General features: G+C 37.7%; 1 protein-coding gene across 3 annotated transcripts in view; it reads right to left on the reverse strand.

The window, feature by feature from the left end:
• Positions 1-4,836, reverse strand: part of enox1 (ecto-NOX disulfide-thiol exchanger 1) — a 142,579-nt gene extending 137,743 nt beyond the window's left edge. For all 3 annotated transcript variants that reach the window (XM_017436171.3, XM_017436167.3, XM_037976115.1), the window contains exon 1: positions 4,681-4,836. The gene's annotated coding sequence lies outside the window, so the exon portion shown is untranslated. The remainder of the gene's footprint in view (positions 1-4,680) is intronic.
• Between the last annotated feature and the right edge of the window lie 5,197 nt (positions 4,837-10,033).

The following is a 10,033-nucleotide window of genomic DNA, read 5'->3' on the forward strand; positions in this document are numbered from 1 at the left end:
TAACTCCTTCAGTGTTCGAGCTGCTGGTGGAGTTCAGAGTTAAGAAGTAAAGAGTTATTGATTCCATTTTAACACCTCTAGATTTGATACGTAAACACTTTGTTTTAACACTGGATTTTAACTACTAATAATATACATCCCAGAGTTACATTAACAGAATGTGACTCTATAAGTGTAAAATTAACTCTGCTTTTGCACAAAGTCTGCTAACACCAAAACATTTAACACTTTTGAATTTGCTGTGTAACCTATCAATTTCTTTCTACCTTTGTTGTTGTTGGAAAAAAATGTTCCAGGCCAAAAGGTTTGGAATAACTTCCTGTGTCAGACAACCTCAGCCTTGTTCAGCATAGTTGTTAGTGATGAAGTGTTGGCTACAAACAAGTGCAACCTGTTTTCACTTCTCGTTTCATTGCTTGCATCATCTTAGCTCTGCATCCATTGGATAGGAGCGGAAACAAATAAATGGATTTCAAGGAGCACTACAAAAGCTTCGATTTTTTTTTTTTTTTTTGCATTTTAGTAACTCATATATACTGCACCCATCATAGTTGATTTCCTTTTTCACGTGGAAGTGTGGAAAAGGTTTGTACAGCAGCCAAACCAAACCAAGCTCATACAGCCTCAGCATCCAGTGGCTGCTGGGCAGAGGGTGTCAGATTCTGCTGCAGTGACTCCAGAGCTGATATTCAGCAGTCACACCATCATGTCAACTCATGAAGGCTGTTTGTTGATGATGATGAGTGGTGTCTGTATTCATATCACCTCCTGGGTATCGCTGTTTTAATGTCACTCAGTCTCGGAGGGACAGAGTTACCAAGTTACACTCTGACACTGATCACTCATGAGCTCTAAACGCTTTTGCAAAATATAAAAAAAAATGCTGAACAAAAGAGAAAAAGTTGCAAAAAATTACAAACTGAAATTGACACCCGATTTTGCTATTGGTCCTTTGTTGATTTTAGAAAATGCTGAGACTGACTATTTACCAGTGTACAAAATAAGTTGAGTTCTGTGAACATTTTTGGTTTTCATATGCATCATGTAACAAAATGAGGAACAATTCAACAGAGTATAAGTAAATTTTGCACTTGTGGCAGCATCTGTGATCAGCATATAGTGGTCAGAAAACAAGTTGTTCTGAAAACAATGTGAGTTGTGACCCAAATCCCTAAAATTTACCATCACGCAAAAGACTTGAAAATAAAAGCTCGGATAAAACAGAAGTATTTGAAGTTTTGAGATTGAAACAAATGGGAGAGAGACATAAGAAAAAAAATCAAAATCAATTAGATGTACAGAGTTCATACAGTCAGCTCTTTAACACTAAGTTTCATTCAGCACAACTGAGTCTGCAAAATATGAAGATCTAAACATCCAACAATGAGGAAGTTAGAGAAGTATGAAATTGTACCTTACAGTCTTTATGAGCATATGCACAACTTACAGCTGCATCAACTAACAAGCTGTTTTTGTAGCAGGTATGAAGCCTCTAACAAACCAGCTACCAGAGGAAACCAAGACCTACAAAAAACTATTTTCTGTTCTTGATTGAACTTTGATTTCCCAGTTGTACTCTGGAAGAAACTACCACTGACAAAACTTAATATCATTGTGTTTTACCTCTTTTGTTTCATGTATGAGCACCAAATTCCCTTGGTTAGGTTAAGGTAATTAGAAAAAAAAAGCTGAACCCTAGGAGTCTCAAAATACAGTGCAGACATGATAATACTTATCACCTGCTGCCATTAAAGGTGGGACACATTTTAAATAATCTTTCAGAAAGTACATATTGGGTGCACATCTACAACTGAATAACTTTTGGAGTCAACTCAATTCAAGATGGCTGCACAAAAAGACTTGACTCAGACAATTTTACAGATATTGAGCTAAAATTCAGTGTGTTATTAGTTCAGAGTTATGCCCAAAACATACTCCAAGCACTAAAAGATCATTATAAACTTTTGTACGAGTCAGAAGGCAATATGCCTTCCTTCAAAGAATGCTCCTTTTCCATTTATCAGTCCCTCCAGGATTTCGCGGGCATTTTTTGTGATTGTTGCGGGCTAAAATGCCTGATTTCACGGGGCATTTTCCTAAAAGTTGCGATGAAGAGTTGCAATTTTTTTTTTTACTAAAATCAATAAAAAAACACAACTTTTAATATATAAACCAAAAATACTTACTATTTTTGTAAGATAATTACCAACAAACATTGACATTATCAAAAGGAAAGTGTTTGTCGATGCGTTTATGTTCCATGATTACACTGCAGGACGCGCAAAACAGCTTCCCCCCACTCTCCTGCAGCTGGGTAGGAAACTGGTTTGCGACCGCAGTGAAGTTAGTTTTACGTTGGATATTGGATATTCGCGCTCCGCGGAGTTAGCGGCGTCTAGCTCTCGGCTGACCCGAAACAGGAACGCTAATGTCGGCCAGCCGTTCTCTGCCGGCCCCTTCTCTTAGGCGGTAGTTCACTTAGGGACGGCTAAGTCAGCCGTGAGCTAGACGCCTCTACCTCCGCGGAGCGCGAATATCCAATATACAACTTAAAACTAACTTCACTGCAGTGTTTTGCTGAAATCGTTGTGGGCAAATGTGAAGCATTAGCGCACACTTTGGCTTCGGTCGCCGCTCCTGCATGCTCCCGGCATTCTGACGTTAACAGAATGTGATGTCACATCTCTTCTTCGTGAGTTATTTGGAGTTATTTTGGTTAAAGTTGCGGGAAAGTTGCAGTGTTTTGGGCAAAGTTGCACAAAGTTGCGATTTCGCAGGGTTTGCTTGATTTTGCGTTAATAGTTGCGATCGCAACATCGCAAAATCCTGGAGGGTCTGATTTATTACAAATGCTTTTCATTTTTTCTTTTTATTATGTCTTCATCCGTTGTCTACAAAACAAGTTTACTCCATTAATCTCAGCAGGTAAAAACCTCAGCTTTTTTATATAAAATACATTCAACCAAAGGTCCACTGTTCTTTATAGAAATCCTTGTTTAGTTTCATTTCACGTCTCCTCATCAGTTTAATGGCAGCATTTGTTACCAGCCCTCCATGAAGCTGCCTCCACACTCATCTCGTCCCTGTGATGCTGACGGCGTCGCCTTGGTGACGTGTTACTAAGAGCTCTGTGTTTATGATTTAAGATCCTCAGCTAAGCATGAACATACTGCACTGAAACATGTACTTGTGCTTTACATGGACAATTTGACTGGCTGTATGGTTGCATATTATAACAGTACTTCACTCTTTAAAAAGGTATTCATTGTGAAATCAAACATCAACAGTTTATCATGAACTATGTCAAATAGTGTAGTTAAAAAAGAGTTTACTCCAGTAGTTTTCCAGATATATTGATTTACAATTCTGAAATGCAGGTATGCACACAACGTAAACAAATCACTTGGCAGAATCTGCTGAAAGCATGGAGCACCATACAGACATAAAGCTCAGCTTTCAAACACAGTAGCTTCTACAAAACTTTTTCTAAACCGCTAAGTTTATGTTTCAACCTAACTTATATTTTTAGCTTACTACTCTCCGAGTTTAAGTATGTACCAATACATCAAAAATATCTTCAACATTCCAGACAACTCTTCCAAAGTCGTCACTACTGGTGAACTATTTTTAGTTACTTCGGCTACTTCTGTATGTAAACAAACATGTGTTGTAGTTGGCAGCCGGTCACAAACTTTGCTAACAAATTTAAAATTTCAGGACATGTTAGATTTTGTTTCCTAGTTTATGAATTTTACCAGTCTTCATAATTTTGCAATGAATACATTTACTGTTTATTTAACAGCTTTGGTTTCTTTTTACTTTCTACAGAAGATTAAGTTTTTACTCAAAGAAGACAGATGTGCACCTTTTTATTCAGTTTTCTCATCACTTAACCAAAAGAAAACTTCGGCATTTTCTAAAATGCTCAATTATCTGCAGGTGTTAAGGCTTGTGACAGCGGGTGATAAATGTGAACAGAACAATGACAAAGGAGGCTCTCTGTGCTGATGAAGGGTCGTCAAGGTGACTCCAAAGCAAGGGCATCGTCTCCTCCAACCTAACCAAACACCTCCCTCATCCTCCTCCTCCTCCTCACACAGCATCAGCAGCAGTCAACCAGACTTCACACAGTAAGACCTGCAGCCCTGCAGGTGGAAAGTGTGGACATTGTCTGAGGGTTTTCCATAAAACAGAAGTGCTGCCTGGAATTAAGAAGTGGTTGTTTGCACACTTCCAATCTCCATTCCTTTAAGTGTTGTCTTCCTTTTTAAAAAATGTACTGAATAATGATGGTTTTGTACTTTAATTTTAAAATTAGTAAAAGCGCATCTGATCCCCGAGCTTTCGCTGTCATTGTTTGGTGCCCCTCCTCTCTGTGTTGAATAAAAACCCTGTTTGGTCGCTGCCTGAGCAGAGACACATCACATCTCTCACATCACATCAACTTAATATATATATATATATATATATATATATATATATATATATATGTGTGTGTGTGTGTGTGTGTGTGTGTGTGTGTGTGTATATCCGCACTCTTCTTTCTTGCTGCATTATAATGTGAGCTAACACTGAGCTTCACAGCCTTCCTGTAACCCGATCAGACAGACAGCCTGTCAGCAAACACAAACACACACCAGGCAGAGCTCCGCACACGGAGCCGAGCGGACCTCTCCTTACCGGGTCAGAGGCAGCCGAAGGATCCGGCAGCAGCGGCGGAATGTGCGGGCGTCAAAAGCAGGATAAATCCCGGAGCTGGAGATCAAATCCTCCGTGTGTTCGCTCTGAAGCATCTGAGTGAGGAGGCACCGAGCCGCCCGCTGCTGCTGCTGCTGCTACTGCTGCTGGAGGAGGACCGAGAACCCGAGGGCGCGTAACCGAGAAACGTGCACGACAGTCCGGTCTGTCCGCGGGTAGCGACCGGTGGATGCTGGGACAGCAAGGAGATACTTCATCATTAGTGAGGAAACTGAAACCAGTCCTAGTTGCAAAGACATTTGTTACCTGATAAATGGGCTTTCTAGTTTCTTACTAAAAACAAATTAAGAACGATTTTCCATAAGTCTACTAAAACCAGACAGACGGTTGCATAAAACTCATAAATCAAATTAACTTTCTGTTTCTCTCCCACTTTATCAGTGTTGAACACAAACAAAGTATTTAGAATTTTCCCAGTTTTAATTTCTGTCAGTTTTCCTAGTGTAATGAGAAAATATTTTGTTACTCCAAAAGTGGGAAGTCCAGATGATGTTCTGTGTCAGTGTGTCAGTACCTGATGTAGCCTACATCTGATTCACTTTTAGAAACATTACAAGATGGCTGCCACAGCTGATCAAGCTTTACAAACACAAGACTGGATATAAGTCAGTCAATTTTACAGATAAGAGCTAGAATCTGCTGTGGTAGTAGTTTAGAGTCATCCCTAACACATAATCCAAGTGGTAACTGATGGTTATTAATTGTTGTAGTTAATTAGATTTGTCTTTTCGCAAAATAATCTCAAACCAATGGATGGATTTTACTGAAATTGTAATGATTTGGGTTTTGTTTTTGTTTTCTTTTAGATGCATTTTGCATTTGTTTCCTTGTTTGTGTCTGGTTCCTTGTTCTTTAGTCAGTATTCACTTTCCCTCTGTTTGCCCCTGATTATCTGCCACGCCCATCTCCACCTGTAAGTTATTGTAATCACTCACCTGTGCCCACTTCCCATAATTATCCCCTGTGTATATAACCTGGTCATTTTCTCCACCACCCTGCTGGATCATTGTTGTTCTGTTCTGTGTTCTGCATTTGTCTCGTCCTGCCATGCCCTGCCCCTTCGTTTGGATTTTTTGTTATTGTTACTTTTGCTGCCATGTCAGCCCTTTTTGTTTGTTTGTTTAAGGAATAAATTAGTTTCTTTTTTAAGTATGATTCTTCGCTCTGGATTTGCCTCTGTCTCCCCTCGTCATGACAGAAATTATCATAAAATAATCATTTGATGTAGCCTACCTCTAGAACTGATTACCTTTTGGAGTCAACCCAGTTCAAGAGGGACACCACAGCTAAATCAACCACATCAAAAAAAATGTCTAAAACTAAACTCAATTCGGTTTTACAGATGTTGATATTTAACTTTGTATGGTAGTAGCTGAGTGGCATCCTCAGCACAAACTCTGAGAACTAACAGATTGCAAGATCTTGCAGTACAACAAAGATCACACAGTTATTTTTAAAAATTGATCAAAACAGCGATAGCAGCATCATTTCTCAACAGACTGATTTTAGCTTAAATTAAAGGTGTCAGTATTTATCCTGGTCAAGGTACAGCATGCAACAGTGATAGTTCTGTTCAAGTTTTAAGTCCATGTAAAGAAATAGGACTTTGCTCTTTTGAAAAAATAAATACACACCTCAGATATTTTTCTTTTTTTTTCCAGGTGTTGACTGTTGATTCACATCAGTTGTAAAACATTGTTCACGAGGGAGTCTTTCAAGGGGTTCTGAACTTCTTCATGTGAGTCAGTCACACAGCCCTGTCATTTCAGTCTTAAACAACTTTCAACAACTTTTCTCTTGAAATAGTAACAGTGTGTTTGTGGGTGTCTCCAACCTGTCTCAAACCCATCTGAATTTTGCCACAAGTGTCTCCAACCCATCTCCAGAAAGCTAGAGCTGTATTTCTACACCTGCATGGTAGCTCTTCTCTGACAGAAAAGACCTGAGGCAAATGTCCAGGTCTAAAAACTATACCTGAAATACTGGTCCAAATCTGCCCATCTTCATTTCAAAAGTGTACTCCAGCAAAATAAATCATAAATGTGGGGGCAGGAACAATACAAGCCCAGATGGGCAGAGGTGGACAACAAAATCACATGCACCTAAAACTAAGCTATGATTTTCAAAAAGTTGCCGCTCAAAACTTGGCCACATAGCTCCATGTTCACTTGGTCGCAAACATTCAGAGATCAGTTAGACTAAAGGTGAAAATTTATGTATTTACTATTTTGAGTCACCAAGTAGTCTCCCAACAGTCGCAGCTCAGTGAGCTACTACCCTTACCTTGCTGCTGTTTCTTCAAATATTCATTTTTCTAATAAGGTTAGATGTTATTACTGTTTTCATGCTTAAACTAAAGTTCATGTAATACCCTGATTGTGTGTGTGGGAGTAGCTGGGACTTAAAGCCCCACATCACTCAGTGGTCAGACTCTGGTTCCAAAAATACAACATGGCAACTTCCTTAAATCGGTTGGCTTCAATTCCCAACAACAGGAGAAGGCGATGGGTCATATTGCATTCCTTTAATTTTATTTGCTTTGTGATATTATTGCACTGATTAACTGCTCGATAATGACAGCAGGCTACAGATATGTTACTTCAGTGAAGCATCGTTATTGTTAGCATTGTTCCATGGAACAAACATCCTCCTACCAGAAGAAATGAAGAAATATGATAAAATGCATGGACAAATCAGTTATACGTTAACTAAAATGATGCAGATTTTATTTTAAAACTTGAGCTCCCTACAAGTGAGGGGCCTCAAATATGATGGGGCCCCTGGAACATGCAGTAAACCTGAAAGATCATTTGTTTGTTGTTTTATAATATATTTTTTGTCTTCACTCAAAGGAGAAGCAGCAAAAACTGCCCTCCAACACCGTCAAAACATGCAGCAAAAACGTATTTTCAAGGTTTCAATAAGTAGACCTTTATCAGGCAACCAGTTTCAAAAAATTTTAATTTATTCTTAAAATGGTCCCGAGTGTCTGGCTGATCACATCCAAATGCCACAAATGACATAAAACACTAAAAATCATTCACACAAGTTTTTCAGAAATATTATATTTTTGCAGGAAGTGCACTAGGCTGCACTGGAAGTCCTACAGCTGGCTGCTGCTGCTATTTGTACATAAATAACCATGACATGCTATGTACAAGAATCACTTAATACAAAACTGAGAGTAATGTAAAGGTTTGTGAAATAATGTTCACATAAATGGATAGTTTTAAGATTGGAGTTGTTTTAAAAATCCACAGCAGGAAACGTCTTAAATGTTCATAACATTTCTACAGAATCCCACTTCAAAGATCTAAACTATCACTTTAGATATCTTGGTCCAACAGATGGGGGTCCACAGAGAGACACATAACATAAACATAAAAAAGAAATTTTAAAAAATTAGAAAGCATGACTTTTTGCAGTTATGTTTTTACCTTTTGTGTAAAAATAGTTTTTTGCCAGTTTTTCAGTCTGTTATTATAAACTGACCGACTTAGTTTGGGTTTTTTCTGAAAGTCAGGCATGTTTGGTCTTCATAAATTTGTTTACTCAATCAAATAGATCAGCATATCAATTATTGACTGTTTGCTCATGGGTTTTTTTTTTTAGTAAAACTCTTTAAAAAGAGACTTTCAAAATCACATACACATGCACAAAATTAATTTAAAAAGCTTGTCCAAACAAATAATGGGAAGCAGCTAAAGTGTCTAATAGTAAATATATCTAATAATAAACTAAAGCACCAGGAAATATTTATCAACTACAACTATTAGATGGTAGTTTAATGAGGAAAAGAAAATATTTTTTTAGTTTTTTTAAACTGTAGATTGAATTGCATGTTGTTTCTGATCTTGTTTTTCTAACTAACCTGCACACTGCTTGTGTTGTCATATGACCGCGTCTTATAAATTCTCTTTGTGGCATTATAGGAGCCTGGTGCAGCTTGAGCTAAGTAAAGATGCAGTGAAGAGAAATGAATAAAGTCAACAATAACTGTAACCTTGGCATAAAAGATTACTGGGAGCTTCAGTCCCATGACAGCAGCTCTGCAGGGCAGCAACTAAAAAAACTTTCTTGAACTGCAGCAGAGACGTCCTCTGGGACTGAGGCTGCAAGCATCAATTTAGTATGTGGGAAATGTCATGCAGCTGATTTTAGACTGGGCTCATATCTTCCATCATGGCAATACGGATGTGGAAAAACAGAACACAGAGATATTCAAAATTTCTCTCGTTTTAAACAATCCATTGAAAAGCTGAGTTTAGACAAACTAACAGATAAACAGGCTTTAGATCTTGCTGATTAATTCTGAAGTGGATATTTGGCGCCCTCTGCTGTTTATTTACAGCAAACAACGGTTTACTGTATGCGCTGTAATCCTTGTTAAGAGCAGCTGACAGAGAAAATCAGTCATATTGCAAAAAACATGGAAAGTGACATCTCATGGATTTTAATGAAACTGGATGTGTGAATAGTACTTGGCTAGTATAAATCTTTCCCAAAATATTTTGGCATAATATTAAGTGGTTGCCATGGTATCCAGCTGTGTGTCTTGGGGTCAAATGCGCCGTAAATTCAGCAAGTTAATAAGACCAAAAATGGCACTTTTCAATGCATAGAAAAAATACTATATATACTTTTAAAATATTTTTTAAACACTGTTTTGTGAAGAAACATATCTCTTCTTTGTGTTTTTCAACATTCTGTGCCTTTGGAACAGCTATTTTATGAAATACAAATTTTTAAAATAAGGTTCTATTTCGAGCTCTCAAATTAGTTAAAAAACACGCTTCACTAAAAATTAAATTGTTGGAGTTTGGATCTAATCGGTGACCTCATATTCAATAGATATTAAAAAAAATAGTGTATATTCTTATACATGCAAAAAAAATTTAATTGACCTTTTTGAAAATGCCCCAATAAAGGGGTCAGAAACTTGAGAATTTGATGCATTCAAGAGTGATTTTTGTCATTGAAACGGTTCAACGGAACATTTACCGATACGTGTTGTCATAACAACAGCGTATGCACCGGGAGTTTCAACCATAGAAAACAACTTTCAATTGACTCGAAGTATTATCGTAAGTGTATTTAGTAATTTATACTGAAATGATTGCTTCATATAGTTGATTTACAACCGTTTTTCATGTAACAGTTATTGTGGTTGCATAAGAACAACGAGAGCTATAATGTGGAATACGTTTTTTCTCGAGACCAGTTGTCATGATTGATTAGAATTTTCTTGTTTCAGAATCAGATTCATTTGGACTCA

Source organism: Kryptolebias marmoratus, linkage group LG6 (genome assembly GCF_001649575.2).
Source record: "Kryptolebias marmoratus isolate JLee-2015 linkage group LG6, ASM164957v2, whole genome shotgun sequence".
NCBI classification, from domain to species: domain Eukaryota; kingdom Metazoa; phylum Chordata; class Actinopteri; order Cyprinodontiformes; family Rivulidae; genus Kryptolebias; species Kryptolebias marmoratus.